The following is a 24406-nucleotide window of genomic DNA, read 5'->3' as shown; positions in this document are numbered from 1 at the left end:
TTTAAACCTAGTTTATTTGAATTTGATAAATTAAGTATGAATAAATAGAGAAAAATACATTTTAGGTGGGGAAACTCAATTAAGATTATTCCATACAGTGTTATTTGTCCCCGTTTGTTTTCTTATATTAGATAGACTAGCCTAAGATCCCGCGAGTTTCGCGGGTGGCTTAACACAAACATATAATATCTACTGGCATTGAAGCCCATGTAGATAATCATTTTTGTTCTAGGCCTTTGCAAACTTAGGCATCACGTCTAAGGGTTGAAACAGGTCCCAAACAAACAATACACGACCCTAACTGGTACAAACCCAAAACCGAACAGAGTGATCACTTCCCTATCCAAAAACCTGTTACATACCAGCGAACCTTTAATAGAGTAACGAAAGGTCATGGTTTTCATCTTTTGATTGACATCAAGTTTATATAAACTTCGATATCTAAATTCTTATTTAAATTCATATTAATATACCAAGGGATGATATCCTTGAAAACAGTTAAATTCAAGGAAAGAAAATAGATATCAAAACTATATATCATGGTGTTGTTCTCGTAACGACAAACAATATACATTTAAATAACATAGATGTATGAAAATAGTATTAACATGAGTAAATATTTATATAATATACCCAGGGAGGATATCCTTGAAAACAGCTAGTATAGACTTTAGACCAAGGTCTAACATGTAACGATCTCCATTCTTGCAAATTTGCAGCATTTCTTTTAAGTGTTTAATATTGCCTTCAGGATAGGATTCTCGAGCATTGATGTTCCGATTTTGGCAAGCTTGTGCTTCTTTTCTTCATTGGTTTCTTCAGCCGTAAGATCTTTTTCAACCTCGGCCTATAGAATCGTTATGAGAAGAAAGGTGATATACAAATATTACAAATTAAAAATGTAAGTAATATGAGTTGAGTACCAAAACACCGTCTCGAAGGTTGTAACCGTTCCTGCTAGCTTGAGTCCATTGTCCGCCACATTACATAATTTTCAAGTAAAACATAATTCAAAAAGCATAATTTTCAAAAACATAATTTCCATTGTCCTGCTACTCCAAAAACATAATTTTCAAGTAAAACATTATTCAAAAAGCGGGGGTGTCATGTGCAACATTACATAAGAATTACATTAAACAGATTAACTACCTACTCTACAAAAGAATATCCAATGTGAAATTGTATCTGAATTATATCAATCAAATTAACAATCTTTTTGAACAAAAGAATGTCTCAAAATCTATTTCCGTTCTTTAAAAACCATCTCAAGTCCCTAGAACGGAAAACATCCTTGTCTACTTTCTCATTTGGGCTCTCTATAACAACATTCTAGGTCATTCATTTTAGCTACTAAAACAATAATTCAACAAATGATCAAATTTTATCATATTTAGTAAAAATAAGACATAATATACTTGACATAAATCTAACATTTTTGAAAAGTGTCTTAATCCCACATATCTAGTAAGGGGTGCCAACATAGATAAAACCTCATGGTAAAATTATGCTTATAAATATTTTAAGTTTAATAACGATACCTCGATTGTTTTTTTTCTCCACGTCAAGCTTCCAATCGGTCACCGAAGAATCAAAAACAGAGTTATCAACATACGTGACCTTCTTTGTTTCCTAACATCAGAAAGAGAGTAACACACACTTTAAAATAACACGATAAAGTGAGATCACTGCCAATAGAAAAAAATTGAAATTCAAAATACCATTTTTTATAAAGAATAAACATAGTTCGAATCAAGTAAATTTTCCCTTCCTTGTAACGTAACAACTCGAGTTAAAAAAAGATAATTGCATGACAAGTAGCGATAACCTGTGAAGATGTAGTCTTAGATGGAATAATAAGAACATTATTACAACATATAAAAATGATACTGAAATAAAAAATTATAGATAAATGAGTACATGAAAATCACAAATCACTATACTTCTTTATAAACTACACTTGTCGTTTTATTAGTAGGTTTGACGTCGTTTTCCAAATGGCGCCACAACATATAGTTTTCCCTTGTTTTTGTTTGGCCAATGCATTCTAGTCAATCTTTGCATCTAGAACTTGGCCCACTTCTTGAAGCAAAGTTATCTTCCTTTTTTTACAGGCGAACGATGTGACACCCCGTTGAAACGCTTTCACTTAAGCTAGCTTGATAGTGGTTGCCTTAACTTTCGGGACGAAAGTTCTTAAAACTTGGGGATAATGTGACACTTCGGATTTTCCCGGGAAACCTTTTGATGTAACTTACGTGTATATGTGTGTTATTAAATGAAAGTCGTGATTTCCTTGTGCTATGTGCCAATAATGTATATAATATATATATATATATATATATATATATATATATATATATATATATATATATATATATATATATATATATATATATATATATATATATATATATATATATATATATATATATATATATATATATATATGCGTGTGTTATATTAGTGAGCCGAAACCACAACCAAACCCGAGACCCGACTCGAGACCACCTAGTCTCGAGTGAACAGCAACTGTTAGGCCGGTTTGGGCCTTGTGACCGAGAAACCCAATCCGGAACCCCTAAGCCCACTCGTGACATTATATAAACCAACCCTCCCCTCCCTTAACCATTTTTACAACACTCCTCTCACATCCTCCTCTCACACTTAAACCCTAAAACCCTAACCAAGATCACCTCCTTCTCCCTCTTCCTCTCTCGGATCAAGTAGACAACGACAAGGAAGATCGGCCGAGCCCATCATCACCCGAACACCTCATTCTCGCACTTTGAGTTCAATCGGTTAGTGTTTTAAAATGTTCACTAGGTGTTTTGTTACATAATGATGATATTTTCCTTGAAATGTTTGGAATGGTGGATAGAATGTGGGAACTTTTGTATGATAAGGAAGTGCTAAGACTTTTACATGATTGTTGATTAAATGGTTGTTGTCCGATTTATGTTAAAAATGCTTAGAATAAATGCTCATGATTGTTGTTGTTAAATGCATGTTTGGGTGGATTGAAAGCTTAATGATTTGCATCAAAATCGGTTTGTTGGAACATGCTTGTTTAGAATGAGAAAAACCCGAAAATGATGAACTATATGAATATGGGCTGATTATATGAAGAACAAGTTGAATGTGATAAGAATATTCAAAAATGCTTTGTTTGATCTGTTTTGTGCACATTTTAGACAAGAAAACATGTTAGTGGATATAGTACACAATTTACATGAAAATGCAATCCTATTGGTCAGTACATTGCAGGTTCTAGAAGAGTTTGTTGTGCACGTAATCACGGTTGCGAGTCGTAACCTTTGGTTGCGACTCGAGACCACATCAAGTCTTGTCGAGATCTCCCGGTTGCGAGTCGCAATCAACGCGTATCGAATCCGGTTGCGAGTCGTAACCACTGCTGCTAAGTCGGAACTGCTAGTTGCGAGTCGGAACCTCTGGTTGCGAGTCGTAACCAAAACGTGATGAACCGAGACCTCGGTTGCGAGTCGTAACCTCGGTTGCGAGTCGCAACCACCCTCGTCTCGACTGGGCTACTTTGTTGTTATTGGGCTTTGACTGTTGGGCTTTCTGTTGACTGGACTGCATGTTTGTTAGTGCTGATTATATGTTAGGGCTGACCCAATAACCCAACTGTTTGTGTACTCGCATGTTATACGTGTTTGCTATATGCGTTTGCCGTACGTGTTCGCTATGTGTTATTTGTACCCAACTTGACCCATACTTGGTAACCATGCTAGGACGTGGTGACCAACGTGATTGACCGGGTAAAAATATCTACCGAGCAACCCAAGGTGAGTTCACAACTTAAAAGCATGCGTCCCGGTGGTTTGGGACACGAGACTAAAACAACCCTACCCCCTTGTAAAGGGGATACCATTTACATTCCTTCCCTAGTTACTGGGAACAAACTTACTTTTCCTTCCCTTGTATTGGGAAACCTTTTAGTTAATTACTGTTTATACAGAATGCAACCAAACGGCACTAAACGCAACTCTATCACTCAAGTCCCTACTACATAATACCGATTAGTCGCCAGGGCCAGGCGAACGGGTTATTAGTTGATAGCGCTATTTAGGTTTTACCAGCCTCACACCGTGCCATGGTATGGGATCGGTCGTGAACTAATGTACTCAGGCATCCGTCAATGATGATAGAACATTGACATCGGGGCATCCTGCGGAAACGCAAACGGTTACCTAGTGTTCGGTATTGGAAAAACAGTTTAGTCGCTAACTTTTGGGGTAGCTCCCCATGGCATGTATAAACGGATAAATTAACTGGTGAAACAAGTTTTTGGTAATTAAAACTGGACAACTAGTGAACTCACTCAGCATTATTGTTGACCCCTTACTGCATGCTTTGCAGGTAACCAGTGACTGAGGAGCGGCTGCTTGGAATGTGTAGTGTTTGTCAAAACCCGTGTGTTGGGTTTAATTATCATGAACTATGAACTTTGTTAAACTATTTTACTTCTGCTTCTGCTATTTAAGTTTTAAACTCTGAACTTGATATTTGCTAATCTCATGGTTAGTAAGTATTACTTTAATATTAACCAATGCTTAGTATAATTGGTGGCTGGATCCTGGTCAGTCACGCCCTCAAAGCGGGTGTTATCCGCGGGTGGATTTTGGGGGTGTGACAGATTGGTATCAGAGCCATTGGTTATAGTGAACTTGGTTTTAAAAAGGGGAAAATCTTTTTGAGAAAAACCAGACTATAACCCGTGACTCATGACGACACTACACTCCAAGTGCAAGGCTCGACTTATCTGACCTCATAGCTCGGACCCATATTTGCTTGCTTGATTGTCTTATGCTTCTGCTTTACTATACGTACTAGTTTGCCTGATTAGATAGATACGCCCTCTCTCTTCTATCTCATTCTCGCTATGTTACGACACCACACTCATACTATGTTTTCTGGTTATGAAGACAATGAGTGGACGCGGACGAGGAAACGTCAACATGACTCAGGCTCAGTTCACTAACCTGCTCAACACAGTGGCTGCAGCTTTCGCAGCCCACCCTATAGGTCAGCCTGCACCTGTGCAACCACGTGTTTGTACCTTCAAGACCTTCATGGATTGCAAGCCTCTTCCATTCAGTGGCACTGAGGGTGCCATAGGTCTTCTGCACTGGATCGAGAAGGTCGAAGCTGTCTTCGCTGTCTGCGAGTGTTCCCCTGCTAATTGGGTGAAGTTTGCTACTGGTACTCTTGAGGGAAGCGCACTTTCATGGTGGAAGGCGCAAATTCAAATGCTTGGTTTGGAGACTGCTAACGCTACTGCATGGGAAGATTTCAAGGATATGATCAAGGAAGAGTACTGTCACAGGGATGACATCCACAAACTCGAGGACGAGTACTATGAACTCAAGATGGTTGGGTCAGAGATTGAGACCTACACCAAGTTGTCCAACGATTATGCTGCTCTTTGCCCAAACATGTCCCGACCCATGTACCGAAGGATCGAATTGTACATCAAAGGCTTAGTCCCAGAAATCAGGAGCCATGTAACCTCGGCCAACCTCACTGCCATACAGCCCGTGGTTCGTCTTGCCCACAAACTCACCAACCAGGCTGTGGAGGAGGGCAGGTTGCCCAAAAGGATCAGTGCCGTGGAAGGAACTTCTAGTGATGGTAAGCGAAAGTGGGATGGAAATCAAGGCAGAGATGCTAACCCTACTCAAGCCCCAGCTCAGCAGAGGAAAACTGACAACAACAAAGGCACTCAGCAACAGGGTGGCTACCGGGGAAACTACCCTAAGTGCAACAAGTGTAACAGGCACCACAATGGGGCATGCAACAAGGGTCAGTGTCAGCGGTGCCACAAGATGGGGCACGAAGCCAAGGATTGCAGAAGTCAGTTCCCAGCAAGGCAGAATCAGCAACAACCGCAACAGCAACAGCAGCAGGGAAACAACCGAGCGTGTTTTAAATGTGGGGCAACAGGGCACATGCGAAAGGATTGCCCTGAACTGAATCAGAATCGCAACAACAATCAGGGAGCTGGGAACAATGAGCAGAACAACAATGCTGGGAATGGTGCAAGGGGAAGAGCTTTCGTGATTGGAGCTGGAGAAGCAAGGAACGATCCCAACGTCGTGGCGGGTAAGTTCCTACTTGATGATCGTTATGTTTCTGTGTTATTTGATTCCGGTGCCGATGCCAGTTATGTACCCCTTCGCATTAGTAAGAAACTTAAGCACCCGCCCGCATTATTAAGTTCTAAGCACATCGTCGAGATAGCTAATGGTAGGAACATCGAGGCCACGCACGTGATCCACGACTGCACACTAGAATTGTCTGGCCACACTTTTAGTATCGATCTTTTCCCCGTCAAACTTGGAAGCTTCGACGTCGTCATTGGTATGGATTGGTTATCCAAACATCGCGCTGAGATCCTCTGTCAAGAGAAAGCAGTCCGTATACCTCGTCGTTCTGGCCAACCCCTCATCGTCAAAGGCAACAAAGGTGGAGAAGTCACAGGCATTATCTCGCTCCTGAAAGCCCAGAAGTGTTTACAGAAAGGGCACACCGCAATCCTAGCACTTGTCACCGATACTCACGAAAAGGAAAAGAGGATTGAAGATTTTCCTGTAGTACGTGACTATCCCGAGGTATTTCCTGAGGAACTACCTGGACTCCCTCCCCACCGTCAGGTCGAATTCCAAATCGAGCTAGCTCCCGGAGCAGCACCCATAGCTCGTGCACCGTACCGTTTAGCCCCTGCAGAACTGAAAGAACTCTCTACGCAACTACAGGAACTTTTGGATAAAGGGTTTATCCGTCCTAGTTCATCACCCTGGGGAGCCCCAGTACTCTTTGTCAAGAAGAAGGATGGCACATTCCGAATGTGCATCGACTATCGTGAGTTGAACAAGGTCACTATCAAGAATCGTTACCCTCTCCCGCGTATCGACGACCTATTCGATCAGTTGCAAGGATCGAGCTACTATTCTAAGATTGACCTGCGATCAGGCTATCATCAGCTGAGAGTTCGCAATGAAGACATCTCAAAGACTGCGTTCAGGACCCGTTATGGTCACTATGAATTTCTCGTTATGCCTTTCGGAATGACCAACGCGCCGGCAGTGTTCATGGATCTTATGAACCGCGTATGTAAGCCTTACCTCGACAAATTCGTGATTGTGTTTATCGACGACATTCTGATTTATTCGAAAAGTCGAGAGGAGCATGAACAACACCTACGCCTTATTCTGGAACTCCTTCGCAACGAGCAGCTGTACGCCAAATTCTCTAAATGTGACTTCTGGCTTCGAGAAGTCCATTTCCTCGGCCATGTAGTTAATAAGGACGGAATTCACGTCGACCCAGCTAAGATCGAATCAATAAAGAACTGGCCTATGCCTAAGACTCCAACTGAAGTTCGCCAATTCTTGGGATTGGCAGGTTACTACCGCAGATTCATTCAAGGATTCTCAAAGATTGCACAACCCCTCACTATACTCACTCAGAAAGGCATCGCCTACAAGTGGAATGAAGCACAGGAATCTGCTTTTCAGAGGCTTAAGGATAACCTCTGTAGCGCTCCTATTCTTTCGTTGCCTGAAGGCACCGACGACTTTGTGGTTTACTGCGACGCGTCTATTCACGGGCTCGGTTGCGTGTTAATGCAACGCGAGAAAGTTATTGCCTACGCCTCACGACAACTCAAGACGCATGAAAGAAACTACACAACGCATGACTTGGAACTCGGAGCAGTGGTTTTTGCTCTTAAGATATGGAGACATTACCTGTACGGTACCAAGTGCACTATTTACACCGATCACAGGAGTCTCGAGCATATCTTTAGTTAAAAGGAATTGAACATGCGACAACGTCGATGGGTCGAACTCTTGAATGACTACGAATGCGCCATCAAGTATCATCCGGGCAAGGCCAATGTCGTGGCAGACGCCCTCAGCCGAAAGGACACTATACCAAAGCGCGTGCGAGCATTGCAACTTACCATCCAGTCGAACCTCCCTACCCAGATCCGAAATGCTCAAGTCGAAGCATTGAAGCCGGAAAACATCAGGGCTGAGTCTCTGCGAGGGTCGAGACAGCAACTAGAACGGAAAGAAGATGGTGCTTACTATGTAACAGGACGCATTTGGGTCCCACTCTTTGGAGGTTTACGTGAACTCGTGATGGACGAAGCCCACAAATCCCGCTACTCAGTACATCCTGGTTCGGACAAGATGTACCACGACTTGAAGACTACATATTGGTGGCCTGGTATGAAGGCCCACATAGCAACATACGTCAGCAAATGTTTGACTTGCGCAAGAGTCAAGACAGAATACCAGAAGCCGGCAGGCCTACTCCAACAACCAGAAATCCCGAAATGGAAATGGGAGCAAATTTCCATGGATTTTGTTACGGGGCTACCTAGGTCTCAACGCGGAAATGATACTATTTGGGTAATAGTGGATCGATTGACTAAGTCCGCGCACTTTCTGGCTATTAAGGAAACAGACAAGTTTTCTACTTTGGCGGAGATTTACTTAAAGGAAGTAGTTTCGAGGCACGGAGTGCCAACCTCAATTATTTCCGACCGAGACGCTCGTTTTACTTCGGAATTGTGGCAAGCTATGCACAAATCCTTTGGCTCACGTTTGGACATGAGCACCGCTTATCACCCGCAAACGGATGGACAGTCCGAACGCACCATCCAGACCCTAGAAGACATGCTTAGAGCATGTGTGATCGATTTTGGCAAGAATTGGGAGAAGCATCTACCGCTAGTAGAGTTCTCTTACAACAACAGCTACCACACTAGTATTCAGGCAGCGCCTTTTGAGGCATTGTACGGTCGTAAATGCCGGTCACCTCTCTGCTGGGCGGAAATCGGTGATAGTCAAATCACGGGCCCAGAGATGGTGGTAGATACAACGGAAAAGATTGCCCAGATCAGACAACGCATGGCGGCAGCTCGTGACCGTCAGAAGAGTTACGCTGATAAGCGTAGGAAACCATTGGAATTCCAGGTCGGTGACCGGGTTCTACTTAAAGTCTCACCCTGGAAGGGTGTGGTTCGCTTTGGTAAACGGGGCAAGCTTAATCCGCGTTATATCGGACCATTCGAAATTACCGAGAAAATCGGTAAGGTTGCTTCTAGATTGAACCTACCTGAAGAGCTAAGTGCGGTACACAACGTTTTTCACGTATCCAATCTGAAGAAGTGTCTGTCAGATGAAACGCTCGTAATTCCTTTCAAGGAACTGACTATTGACGAACAACTACACTTTACTGAGGAGCCGATTGAAATCACTGATCGAGAGATCAAAATCCTCAAACGTAGCCAGATACCTCTTGTACGGGTCCGTTGGAACTCGCGACGTGGCCCAGAGTATACCTGGGAGCGGGAAGACCAGATGAAGCACAAGTATCCCCAGTTGTTCCCAAACGAAAACCCCAGCACTGAAGCTACAACCGAATTTCGGGACGAAATTCCAAACTAACGGGGGGATGATGTGACACCCCGTTGAAACGCTTTCACTTACGCTAGCTTGACAGTGGCTGCCTTAACTTTCGGGACGAAAGTTCTTAAAACTTGGGGATAATGTGACACTTCGGATTTTCCCGGGAAACCTTTTGATGTAACTTACGTGTATATGTGTGTTATTAAATGAAAGTCGTGATTTCCTTGTGCTATGTGCCAATAATGTATATAATATATATATATATATATATATATATATATATATATATATATATATATATATATATATATATATATATATGCGTGTGTTATATTAGTGAGCCGAAACCACAACCAAACCCGAGACCCGACTCGAGACCACCTAGTCTCGAGTGAACAGCAACTGTTAGGCCGGTTTGGGCCTTGTGACCGAGAAACCCAATCCGGAACCCCTAAGCCCACTCGTGACATTATATAAACCAACCCTCCCCTCCCTTAACCATTTTTACAACACTCCTCTCACATCCTCCTCTCACACTTAAACCCTAAAACCCTAACCAAGATCACCTCCTTCTCCCTCTTCCTCTCTCGGATCAAGTAGACAACGACAAGGAAGATCGGCCGAGCCCATCATCACCCGAACACTTCATTCTCGCACTTTGAGTTCAATCGGTTAGTGTTTTAAAATGTTCACTAGGTGTTTTGTTACATAATGATGATATTTGCCTTGAAATGTTTGGAATGGTGGATAGAATGTGGGAACTTTTGTATGATAAGGAAGTGCTAAGACTTTTACATGATTGTTGATTAAATGGTTGTTGTCCGATTTATGTTAAAAATGCTTAGAATAAATGCTCATGATTGTTGTTGTTAAATGCATGTTTGGGTGGATTGAAAGCTTAATGATTTGCATCAAAATCGGTTTGTTGGAACATGCTTGTTTAGAATGAGAAAAACCCGAAAATGATGAACTATATGAATATGGGCTGATTATATGAAGAACAAGTTGAATGTGATAAGAATATTCAAAAATGCTTTGTTTGATCTGTTTTGTGCACATTTTAGAAAAGAAAACATGTTAGTGGATATAGTACACAATTTACATGAAAATGCAATCCTATTGGTCAGTACATTGCAGGTTCTAGAAGAGTTTGTTGTGCACGTAATCACGGTTGCGAGTCGTAACCTTTGGTTGCGACTCGAGACCACATCAAGTCTTGTCGAGATCTCCCGGTTGCGAGTCGCAATCAACGCGTATCGAATCCGGTTGCGAGTCGTAACCACTGCTGCTAAGTCGGAACTGCTAGTTGCGAGTCGGAACCTCTGGTTGCGAGTCGTAACCAAAACGTGATGAACCGAGACCTCGGTTGCGAGTCGTAACCTCGGTTGCGAGTCGCAACCACCCTCGTCTCGACTGGGCTACTTTGTTGTTATTGGGCTTTGACTGTTGGGCTTTCTGTTGACTGGACTGCATGTTTGTTACTGCTGATTATATGTTAGGGCTGACCCAATAACCCAACTGTTTGTGTACTCGCATGTTATACGTGTTTGCTATATGCGTTTGCCGTACGTGTTCGCTATGTGTTATTTGTACCCAACTTGACCCATACTTGGTAACCATGCTAGGACGTGGTGACCAACGTGATTGACCGGGTAAAAATATCTACCGAGCAACCCAAGGTGAGTTCACAACTTAAAAGCATGCGTCCCGGTGGTTTGGGACACGAGACTAAAACAACCCTACCCCCTTGTAAAGGGGATACCATTTACATTCCTTCCCTAGTTACTGGGAACAAACTTACTTTTCCTTCCCTTGTATTGGGAAACCTTTTAGTTAATTACTGTTTATACAGAATGCAACCAAACGGCACTAAACGCAACTCTATCACTCAAGTCCCTACTACATAATACCGATTAGTCGCCGGGGCCAGGCGAACGGGTTATTAGTTGATAGCGCTATTTAGGTTTTACCAGCCTCACACCGTGCCATGGTATGGGATCGGTCGTGAACTAATGTACTCAGGCATCCGTCAATGATGATAGAACATTGACATCGGGGCATCCTGCGGAAACGCAAACGGTTACCTAGTGTTCGGTATTGGAAAAACAGTTTAGTCGCTAACTTTTGGGGTAGCTCCCCATGGCATGTATAAACGGATAAATTAACTGGTGAAACAAGTTTTTGGTAATTAAAACTGGACAACTAGTGAACTCACTCAGCATTATTGTTGACCCCTTACTGCATGCTTTGCAGGTAACCAGTGACTGAGGAGCGGCTGCTTGGAATGTGTAGTGTTTGTCAAAACCCGTGTGTTGGGTTTAATTATCATGAACTATGAACTTTGTTAAAACAATAATTCAACAAATGATCAAATTTTATCATATTTAGTAAAAATAAGACATAATATACTTGACATAAATCTAACATTTTTGAAAAGTGTCTTAATCCCACATATCTAGTAAGGGGTGCCAACATAGATAAAACCTCATGGTAAAACTATGCTTATAAATATTTTAAGTTTAATAATGATACCTCGATTGTTTTTTTTTCTCCACGTCAAGCTTCCAATCGGTCACCGAAGAATCAAAAACAGAGTTATCAACATACGTGACCTTCTTTGTTTCCTAACATCAGAAAGAGAGTAACACACACTTTAAAATAACACGATAAAGTGAGATCACTGCCAATTGAAAAAAATTGAAATTCAAAATACCATTTTTTATAAAGAATAAACATAGTTCGAATCAAGTAAATTTTCCCTTCCTTGTAACGTAACGACTCGAGTTAAAAAAAGATAATTGCATGACAAGTAGCGATAACCTGTGAAGATGTAGTCTTAGATGGAATAATAAGAACATTATTACAACATATAAAAATGATACTGAAATAAAAAATTATAGATAAATGAGTACATGAAAATCACAAATCACTATACTTCTTTATAAACTACACTTGTCGTTTTATTAGTAGGTTTGACGTCGTTTTCCAAATGGCGCCACAACATATAGTTTTCCCTTGTTTTTGTTTGGCCAATGCATTCTAGTCAATCTTTGCATCTAGAACTTGGCCCACTTCTTGAAGCAAAGTTATCTTCCTTTTTTTACAGGCGAACGAAATAATATTAAAACAAAAAATATTTTCAAAACACCTATTTTAATAAATAAAAATATCTATTTTGATAATAAAAATACCTATTTTGCTAAATATTTTCAAATCACCCATTTTAATATATTTTTTTCCCACAACACCCTTTTGGAAAATCACCCATTTAAATCATCATCATCATACTCAGTAAATCTCACCAATAGCAAAGCAAATGTAGGGTCTGAGGAGGGTAAGATGTAGACAGTGTTACCTCTACCACGTAGAAATAGAGAGGCTACTTCCAGTGAGACCCCCGACTCGATAGTAGTTTTGCATCAAGCCTTGGACATAAGGCACATAACACTCGAAAATCACCCATTTAAAAAACGACACAAAATACATATACACCGCAATACTGTACCTACAGCAAACGGACAGGGTGTTCGAACCCACTCCGACACGTTGTATAATTAACTTCATAGCTAGGACACCGCAACATGGCTTGTAGAAGCTCCTAAAAATGCGTTACAACGGACCAATATGCTCACTGCAACAAAACACAATTTTTTATATGTTAACATATCCAAAACAACAAATTGAAGCAACAGGTCAAAATAAAAGTAGTTTCAATTCAACTAACTATAACTACTTGGACTCACACTCCATATGCTTATTAGGGTATAATGACTAAACTGTGGGTTATTTGGTTCAGGTAATTTCATTTGCCGGGTATGCTACCTACAAACTAAGACACTGAAGCAAATCACAAAAAAAAAAAAAAACATCTTTTATCTTTAAAAGGACCGGTATAAGACCTGTCGCCTATCTTGCTTCAAAAGAATGTTACTGAAGTTAGAATTTGTTTAACCAAAGGTACTCACCATGATATTTAACACCATAATCTACTAATTTTAAACCCTATTTTCTCAACCACAGTAACTTTGGATGATCGAGTAAAACAACTATCGTTTAAAAAATGAAACAAAAGTTAAGAAAGCTAAAAAAAATTTGAAACGTGAACAATGTTCTTGCTAAAAACTTAAATTCATATTCTTTAAACTCTAACATGGAAATCCACATCCCATTTAATTAAAATCTTAAAAAGACTTTTTAGTTCAAGAACGATACAGACTTGGCATGTAATAATCTTACCAAACTTACAAAAAGAGTGAAAATATGATTAATGCTTGACAGATGATATATACCTCTGTGTTAGACCTGCAACACTTAAAAGAATAGCAAAAGGTTCAATCTTAATTGGTAAGCCCTTGTAAGTTCAATGTATAACTAATAAGTCTAGATTTTTGAAGCAGTAGTGTGTGATATTAAAAGTTGAAGTTAGCCAATGTTGATGTATTAACAACAACAACCCTATGAACCCTAATCTAAAAATTAAACAGATGATAACAAAATTTAACATAAGAAAATTAATATATTAACTCCAATGGAATTAGGTGTATAAAATATTCAAAAGCACCAAGTTAGTTTCAAGTTAAACAAATTATACGAAGGAGATTGAAACGTTTATAATCATCATCAAATCCTTTGTTTATAGCAAAAAATCAAATGATTTTAGGATTATATCATCAAAGATCGGATGAAACATACCTGGATGATAAGAGTTTGTCTGGTAGAGATTTATGGTTTTCTTAAGGGAAAGTTGATTAATGTTTGGGACACCTATGGCTACCAATGCATCTGGCATTGGGATTTCCCACTTATCGCCTGTCAAGCAAAATAATTCACTTTGGGAATAGCTATTTTGTTCCATATACACACAGTTCCAGCACCTGCATATTCTTGATATACTGAATTTATAATATTAAGTTAATTATCGGGAAAGATATTTGACAAAATGTCCATGATCTAAGACATGTAATCTAACAGTGAAAAAACAGATTCCTAAAGTCCACAAACTAACTGAATTCGGTAAGCTAACTAACTACAGATATATCATGTAGTAGTCCATTGCATCGACCCTTTCCAAGATGAGTGGTGGTCGGTTGTGGCTTAGAATGGTGTGTGAAATTGAGGTTCGAACGGCATACCCATCGGTGGTAATGTATTCTAACCAAAAAAGTAAAAGGGAAAAATCAATAGAACTCACCTTTTAACTCTTCTCAATTTGGCGACAATATGTCTACGTCAGTACCTCTTACTTTGTTTGGCCTCCTATAATCATAACGAAACATTTAGCCGAATTAGTTCAGTCACAACCTCCTATAACCAGCTCTTAGTTGATTGGTAAGTGTTTTCATACACAAAATATGAAATCTAATTGTACAAAAATTACTTTAACATAACTTATCATAAAACTAAAAAGACTCGTGGTTGCATGAATGTTCATACATAGAAGATACCTATCATAAAGAGCGTGTGATCACTGTCATTAAATGGGTTGGAGACTTCGTTAATCCAAAAAGATCAAACTCTCTCAGGCCAATTCTGTACAAACGCATAGTTATTAAAGGCGCTCGCTATTAAACCCATAGTTATTAAAGGCGCTCGCTTCTTGCGCCTAGGTGCTCAGGCGAAGCATCTTACTTTGATTCAAATTTATTACTATGTAAAAAGACATACATCATCTCAGGTTATATAATTAATATCGAAGCAGTTTACTACAAATAATTTACCAAAAAAGGACACAGTTGAGGCCATGAGCATTGCACGCCTGCAGAAGAGTTAATATATCATGGCAGATTCAAACTAATGAATGTTAAAACAAATTATTTTTACACACATTACTACTACAAAGTGTGGATGTCATGAAAGAACATAAGTTAATATATAAAATATATGCATGTTTATTTTTTACAACCCATATGTGCATTTCATACACCATATTCCACATCATGTGCCCTAAATATTAGAAACTCTTATGGTGTTAAAACTGAAGCTCCCACGTCTTGACCGTAATAGGAGTAAAGAGGTTTCCTTCATACAAATGTAGTATGAATATGGCATATTACTTTGGTAGCAACTAAACGACACACATCAAATCAAAATAATGGATAAATGAAGCCAAGAGATTCGTAAACATACCTGTTGGGTCCACATAAAAGTTGCAAACCAGAGACTCCCAATTAAATATAACCACAAACTTGAGAAAAAAAAAGTGATTCATTTATAGAGGTAGCAACCCATTTACACCAGAATGGTAAGTTCGAACTGTAGAATATTCATATAATGGTCCAAAAATTGTAAAACATAGTAACAACCTATTCTCTAAATTAGCACGACATTTATTTAATATAATGGCAAGTTCGAACTGTAGAGTATTCATATAATAATGGTTGGAAAAATGTAAAACATAGTAACAACCTATTATCTATATTAGCACTGCATATATTTAATATAATGAGTTAAAATGCTAAAGTACTAAAATTACAAGTTGTGATCATGGCTAGTACCAAAACTGGAATCAAGAAAACATGCTTAATTTCACAAATAATAACACATGAACAGCAAATTACATTCTTTTTCTCATACTATTCCCCAAATCTCAAATAAAAAACAAAACTGCTTAATACAGAACAATAGAAGGTTACCTAACTGAGCTTCATAAAAGTATACTTCCCATTCACAATTTTGCTAATATGAGGGACTGTCAAAAGACGTGACGGTGTTTGTCCAAAGTAAGCAACTTGATCTTCAACCGCATGCGGTTGGACCTTTTAACAGTTTTTATTAAAATTAATAAGAAACATCAAACAATATCTCATAAGATTCCAACTTTTAACACAATGACTTACTGGATCTTGTATATATCAACAGCCCAAGTGACATAAAAAAAATACATTGTTTAATGAAATAGCGGCTTTCCCTTCTTGCTTGTACGTAAATCGTTGGAACCATCTTCTACGTCTTCACAAATGAATTATATGAAGAAGAATAATCATTGGAACATCAGATGTGAAAAGTAGGTTGAACAACAGTAACATCAATAGAAAGTTTAATCACAGAATTTAAAACCCTAATTGGGTATCATATAGGGGATTTAGAGGATGCTACTGGCTGCGATTACACCATACGAACAAAACTTACCAGGTACAGAGATCAGATCTAGGGTTCTTCAATTGGGAGGCAAAGGATGAAAGGAAAGACTCAATTTAGGGTTTTCGATTGTAACAACCCTCAATTAAATTAAATGTGAGAATCAAAAATAACTCCGATTCAATAGGGATTATGTGATGAAGAGGAACAATGGAAACAAAAAAACCCTAATCCCAGTTGAGAGAATGAGAGACAGAGACTATAAAAGAAGCGTATGTGAGAAGCTTCTCTATTGCCGCTCAAATCACAATAGTGAGGATTATTAAGAGGACAGGTGGCAATTAGAGGATTAAAATAATGCCAAGTGGCACCAAAGTGTTTTGTTTTAATATAGATAATAGATAGATAGATTCTCATGGCTTTGTTTTATAGAATTTTGTGACCTTTTGTTTTATTGTTATAACGTCTTGTGATTGATTGAAAACTTATCATGTATGCTTCTAACTAGTAAATTGTCCCGCCCATTATCGTAGTGTTCTGTAAATATTTTACGTCAAATCGTTGACTAACCAAAAACATACGTAAAAGTAAGCACAAAAACATATTACATTTGACCAGATTCATGTCCGGAAAAATTTACGTCAAAACGTAAATTAACTTGAATTTATGCTCACACGTACATAAAAATAAACACGTAAAACTCGATTACAAAGTCTTTAGAAAACTAAAGGGTTATAAGTGTCAATGCCAAAATTTAAAGGGTAAAATTGTAAACATATACAAAAGACAAAAAAAAAAATCAAATCACTATTCACAATTGTATTAAAACCTTATTAATAAGCAACTATTTAATGCATATGGTAGTTGTACAATTGGTTTGGGGAGTTTTTCAAAAAAAAATTGGATTTTTCATTTCTAACCCTAAAGTTTCAATCTTTGGCAAGTTAAGTTGAAAATTTTAATCTTTGTTTCCTTTTTAACCCTAAAGTTTTAATCTTTGACAATTTGAGTTTAAAGTTTTAATCTTTGGTAACTAACCCCTTTGATTAAGTTGATTTTTCACTTCTAATTCAAAAGTTTTCATCTTATACAATTTAACCCCTTTGATTAATTTGATTTTTCACTTCTAATTCAAAAGTTTCCATCTTTTGCGATTTAACCACTTTGATTTTTTTTATTTATGTGTTATAATCTTGGCTTTGGGGGTTTTTCAAAGAAAAAATGGTTATGCATATGGTTGTTGTAACCTTCGCTTTGGGGTTTTACAAAAAAAAAAACTTGATTTTTTTACTATTCACCCAAAAGTATTTTATAAATTACTTTTAACCCAAAACTATTTGTTTTTTTACTTTTAACACAAAACTTTTTATCTTTTGCAATCTATCCTCACAACTTTTTTTACTTTCAATTTTGGTCATTTATAGTTTTCATTTTCTACAAATTTTTCGCTTTATGTTTCGTTCTAAATTTTGTGACTTAACCCATCGCAATGTGCGTCTTTGGTTTAACGTTTTTACGTTTCATTCTAAATTTTGCGAGTTAACACGACGCAACGTGCGTGTGTGGGTGAACGTTTTTACATCATCTATTTTTTTCCCGTTTGACAGGTTCAACATAACGTGCACGTCGTAAATCGACTTAGTTATAACTAAAGAATCCCCGCGCATTGCGGCGGGTCGTAATTCTAGTTATATATAATTTGTATAAGGTTATTGAATTGTTCAATTTACTGTTTAATCAGAATAGTTTACCATAATTATTCTCTCTCTAGCGTTACAGAAATTATACGTTTGGTGACATATGGCTTTTTTTTCTTTTTTCCAGTTGGAAGCCTGTATTCGTTGTTTGACTTGGATTTTTTTAAACGACTTTTATTGTTACTTCTGGAAGCTAATAATAATTGTTTGATATGCATGAATGCCGATTGCTTTGGGAGGATGTAGCAAATAAATATTAAAATCCATTTTGTTTATAGTGGATTCCTATACATTTTGCAAGGTGAAATAAAAAACCGAGTATTATACCTTACGGGGAAAAAAAAAATCAAAAGTGGGTAACAAAAACCTGGTTATTTTTACCCGGTTTCATACACTATAATTTAAGACTGTGCCCAACCCAAGTATACCCGACCCTACCGAATCAAAATACACATATAAACCTTGGTATTTAAATTGCAAGACGTGACCCTATCCAATCAAAAAAAATATGTATATAAACTTTGGTATTTAAATTGCAAAACATTTGAATTTTGTAAAATATAACAATAATCACAAAACTATATGGATCAAAACCGTAATTTTTTAAACAAATGTTGAATTCAGTTTTTAACCAATTGACTGGACTAAGAGCCTCTAGGCCCAATTCAAGTTTAAAAAATTATATTAGCCCAAACCCAATCCCATACAGTAGAAAGCCCATTCCCAAAAAAAAGAAAAAAAAAAAAACAGGAAACCCTAACCATCGTTCGGTCATCCGCTCAAACTTCGACCGTTGCTCCAACTGCCGAATCGATCGGCCCATTTTGTTCTGTTCATCGATTTCGAGTTAGACTCCTGGGAGGTTAGTTAGTTGTGGTCGATTATAGTTCTTACATTCCTATGCTTTAATCTTTTGTAGTATTGATGTATCGAAACCGTATTACTATGTTTAATTTTCAATAGAGAAAACGTCGATTATCAGTACTTAGAAATCTTAAATAATAAGTAAATCAAAGCATATTTGATTAGTGGCTTCTTGTTAAGTTATAAAGGTTTTATTTTAGCATTGAATTTGGAATTTAGCAAATTGTTTGATGATCTGTATTTAGATTTTTTTTTGTGCAAATATGTAAAATGCAAAAGGTGTAAAACTCATAATCTGATAAGCCAATTGAGTTTACTATTTTATTTATTCAGTTAAAGCCGGTTTATTTGGTTAAAATTGGTTTTTAGACAAAACTGAATAATGATTCGATTTGTTACACACCTATATTATTCGGTTTGGTTAAGTTTTGGGTTATGGCCGAAACTTAAAAAAACAAAACCAATTAACCCGAATAAACTGAAAACTGAATCGGTTATTACCCCTACAGCCGTTAGCCGGTCTTGCCTCTTCTCTCAACTCGGCTATTGGCGTATGGCTGTGCTGCAACCTTGGTTTTAAATTGCGCGCGATGCGCTCTGAAGCGTTTGGTCCAAAAATCTGATGCGCTGCGCGTGATGTGCGATGCAGGCGCATCATGTATGCAATGTGATTGATGTATGTCGAGTCACGAACCCGTCAATGTACAACGGGTGGGTCGCCAACCTGGGTCAACTTGCTCCAAAAATCATGCAATCAGCCACGATCAGTTTATCATGCAAGCTCCCATGTTCCATTTATTTTATGTATTTTCTTTTTATTTAATTTTAGAATTAAGTGCATGGGCACATAGTGGGTAGGTAGTTAATTTCTTTAGGTAACCGTATTTTTGTTTTATATTAATTAGGATCAATGAATGTAAAACAGAGGAGTGTGTTTTGAGTATGAGAATTTTCTCTTTGATTAATTTATCTCAATGGAGTTTGAGTTAAATTAGTTATGTCTATGCTAGCTCAACCGTGGCACGTTGGGTGGTGTTCTTAGACCCGATTCTCTAACCGTAGTGGTGTGTCTGTATCTCCGGTTGGATATCGTTGCCCTATCGTTGGTTTTGGTGGTGTATCTGTATCCAAAACAAACCGTAGATCTATCTTTTATTTTACCGTTTTATTTGAACCGGTGATTCAGGGTTTTACTCCTATCAGTGAGCTTTATAAAAAAAATATAAAAAGTAATTATACATAACAACTTAGAAAAAACATACTTAAACTAGAAAAAAAATCATGAAAAAACATACTGAAAAAACCCAATCCATTTCAAAAACTCTGAAAAAAAAAACAGACAAATTGTCGCTGAAGCGTTGGGAATGTCGCTTTTTTTGCTCTGAGGCGTCACAACACGTGAAGCGTTTTGAGGCGAGCTTTAAGCGCGAAGCGACCTTGGCTTGAGGCGACGTTTCAGCCCAATGAGGTCACATTTGGGTCATTTATTTATGCCCAATAGTCTTTAAACAGGTTTAAATGAGGCCGCTACTTCTTTACCCTAAAAACAGAACGTTAGCTATCTTTTAACATATTCAGCCGCTCCCTTCCTCTTCTCCTGCCATTCTTCATACTTTCTCCAATAATCAGCATTCAAAGAGGTTTATTTCTATGTTTGAAGAAGATATTGGATTGAGTGATGTTGATGGAGATGAATACGCACTTGATTATGTTGATTATTGATTAAAGACTATTTTTATGTTTACGTTTTAAGTGTGTGTTTGACTTTAATTTATGTTTTAACTATGTTTTTTATGTGTTAAGTATGTTTTTTAATCATGTTTTTGTGTTTATTATTGATTAACAAGTAGAATAGGTCATATTGATGTGTACAATATTTTTTTTAATTTTGTTTTATTTCAAGCGCTTCGCATACGTGAAGCTCTCGCTTTGCGCTTGAAGCTTCGCTTAAAGCTTTTGGAACCAAAACGCTTCGGAGTTCGGAGCGCCTCACGCTTTTTTAAACCAAGCAGACAATGCTGTGTGCGTCATAGCGCATTATGCGAAAGCGGCGCAATATCCTCGCATTATGTAAACACAACAGCGGTGTGCGCTCTCATCAGCGCAACAGACTCATCACGCATTATGCGTGCATTCTAAAACCAAGGCTGTAGCAGTGCTCTTTCACTGTCTGCATCTTTCCTTCTCCACCGAATGTATTTGATCAATGTTGCCTATTTTCTGATTGGGTTGTTACTTGTAAAATTATTTCTTTATCCGTTATAGTGTGATTCACATTGGTGTAACTGATTTGAATTTGTGTATACTGTTAGTTTAAGTCATGGTGTGCTGAAATTTGACAGTTAGATGGTTAGGGTTTGTTGAATCATCTAATTCTGTTGACTAAGTATTGACTCAAGCTTTTTAAAATGTCATTGCAGAAGTCACATTTATTTCTACAATGCAATTGGAGGAAAAAGTACCATCAGGAGACGAATCAAACCCTTTCCTCAGCAAATCCTCCCGTCTTCCACGAATGATAATTAGTCAATAAGGAAACCCTAATTGAGACACCCAAATAATTCCGCACTAACCCTAAAATTTTCGGAACAATCGGAATCAGGATCAGGGCCCCTAAAACTCAAGGGGGGGGGGGGAAACCCTAGTTGATAATTATCTTAAAATCGCGTTGTACAGATTGAAATTCAAATTTTTGGTGATTCATGCAAGCTAGTCCCGAAACCAACTAGCATAGGTATATAGACTGCACCCTTTACGGACCGTAAAGGGAAAAGCCATACGGTCCGTAAGGGAGTCCCAAATTTCACTATAAATAGCAGACATTGGCAGTAGCCTTTAGAAGTTGAAACGACGTTAATACGCTCTGTGTACGTCAAGATAGATCAGTAATATCACAATTAAACACACACTGCTTTCGAATCGCTGCCGCAAAACAGGGTAATTACTCGATCGCTATTACGATTCATTTTCCGAGATCAATATATCCAAAGAATGTTTAAGTGTCGCCCACATTGGGTTATACTTTGTCGTTCGTCGTTAAATCGATGAATGTTTAAGTATTGCACTTTGTCGTTCATTGTGAGAATTTGATTTCGTGAGTTATCGTGACTGCTGTATTGATCACTGACCCAGTTTTGTGTGCATTATTATTGAAATTAGGTTAACCAAGCTAAATCATATTCTGTTCGTGTTAAATCTGCAATGTGAGTCATTCTCTTTTTATCAACTGTTTTACAATACTCCAAATTATTTTCAGAATTATAATTACAGTGATTAAGTTGATGTAATCACCAAATTACAGCCAGTATGTGGGGTATTGTGCACATTACTATTGTTTTTATCACAATTAGGTGGGCGAACCTAAAATTTAGTGATACGTCATTCATTGGGGCAGCCAATGGTGATATGACCACTGTCACAGATCCGGTCGAGTGACAAATACTGTGGGTAGTTGGTTGATATCAGAAACATGTGTAAAAGATCTTAACACTGTGAATTATAACAATTGTGTCGTTTTAGTAAAATGAATGATTCACTCAGTATTTCCCCGCTGACAAAACCTTTTTCAAACATGTTTCAGGTGATCTACTGTAATTCAGGAAAAGTGCCGGGGAGCATTTCAAGCTTAAGATAGTGGCTCAGTATAAAATAAAGAAATATGTTTTGAAATAAAGATTTATCAGAAAAAATCTTATTATTGTAAATTATCGGGGTTTTAGCCCGAATTATGAAATAAAATAATCGGGAAAAGTTTTTAGCTTTATAACGATCCTGATGTTAAAGAATTCCGCTGCTAAAATCACATAAATAAATATCACGGGATTTCTGTCCCGCGGCTCCTGAAACGGGTCAAACCGGGTCAGGGGCCGTGACAGAAATAAGGTGGTATCAGAGCCACTAAGTTAAGCTAATTAAGTATTTAAAAGATACTTAATTTTTCCTGATTACTATTATGTGATTATGTGTTTTATTAAACTGACTATTTGTTAGTTACAGTATGGGTAAGCAAAAGTTGCAAGATATCTATCTTAAATTAGATAGGTCAATCTATAAAGAGGGAAGTTCATCTAAAACTAAAATTTCAAAGCTCCCTACAATTCCTGAAGAAGGAATATTTGTGCGAAAAGCACAATATGAGAAACCGCTTTCTCCTAGAAAAAGGAGTATGATTATTAAGAAAAGTAAAGAGCAAATCCGAGAAAAGAGGATTAAAAAGGAAACCCAGGAGTTAATCAATAAATCACCTTGGGAAGATAAGCTAGATGAGAAATGGGCAAATTTGTATATGCTAGCTACTGTAGCAGAACATGCAAATCTTTAAATACCCTAAGTCTAGTAATAACACTTCTCAGTAAATAAATAAATAAATCTGAGTGTGTTCTTTCCTGTTATTTTGTACAAATAGTGTGCAATAAAACTTCGATGTTTATTTGTTAAACTTTGTTCCAAAGTTTTAACTTAGCATTTCTGTGCATTTTGCATATATGCTACACAGCATGAGCGAGATATCTGAAGCTTTTCAGAACCTCAATCTTTACCCGGTGAATATAGAAGTTTCCCAAGAGTTTACTGGATACTTTGCTGATGTGGACCAACCTGTAGAATTCCATGCTCCACCTTTGACAAAGCCAAAACAAAAGAAAAAGAAGAATTACGTGTGGGGACATCGTATCCGTAGGAAAAAGCCAGTCCCGAAACTTCCTAAAATAAACAATCCTTTAGAAATAGCAAAAGAAACTGGTAAACAGCCGGAGATGGAAATTGAAGATAAGAAAGATTCTAGACAAATGGAGATACAGTTTGAGGAATATTCTAAAGATATAGAAATGGAAGTAGGACAAGGTTCTAGACCAACACAGATAGAAATCGGAGAGAGCACCAATCAAAACCAGAACCAGGAAATAACTTTTCAGGATGAGATAGATTTTCTATTGGCAAACTGTGAAACTATTCAGCCTGTCAATACAAATGTTTTTACCTATCCTAGTGAAAATCCAATCCCTATGAATTTTGCACCAGCAATCCCAGAACCAATAGTCCACGCTCAACCTATAGAAATGGAAGAATGGTGGACGAATGATTGGCAATTTCAAAATATTGTCAACGACCCTTATTCCTAACTTTCGCAATTTGATCCAGAACCCCTACCTAATCCACCAATGAGCACTGAGAATATGGATGAACTTCGCCATTTCGGTGAAGAGTTGATGGATGCAGGGAATAGAATTAGGGAGATAGGGGGACAGATTGCCTGGAAATATGATGAAAGGGAAATGCGTTTTTAGACAAATGGTGAGGGATAGGAGGATGGTAAAACTATAGTTGTGT

General features: G+C 37.9%; 1 long non-coding RNA gene across 10 annotated transcripts; it reads right to left on the bottom strand.

Moving 5' to 3' along the window:
• Positions 1-503: 503 nt before the first annotated feature.
• On the bottom strand, positions 504-16871 carry LOC118486289. Of its 10 annotated transcripts, none has more exons than XR_004878301.1 (7): positions 16277-16871; positions 14885-16195; positions 13677-14696; positions 12154-13071; positions 11973-12064; positions 924-961; positions 504-847 (listed from the first exon to the last, which is right to left on the bottom strand). It is a non-coding gene; the product is annotated as an uncharacterized LOC118486289 (long non-coding RNA). The 10 variants fall into 10 exon arrangements; XR_004878304.1 differs by having other exon boundaries at positions 14885-16388; positions 16569-16871; XR_004878307.1 differs by having other exon boundaries at positions 13677-14332; positions 14632-14696; positions 14885-16870.
• Between the last annotated feature and the right edge of the window lie 7535 nt (positions 16872-24406).

Source organism: Helianthus annuus, chromosome 14 (assembly GCF_002127325.2).
Source record: "Helianthus annuus cultivar XRQ/B chromosome 14, HanXRQr2.0-SUNRISE, whole genome shotgun sequence".
NCBI lineage: Eukaryota > Viridiplantae > Streptophyta > Magnoliopsida > Asterales > Asteraceae > Helianthus > Helianthus annuus.
Note: the sequence above shows the minus strand (reverse complement) of the source record. Positions and strands in the feature narration are given on the sequence as shown.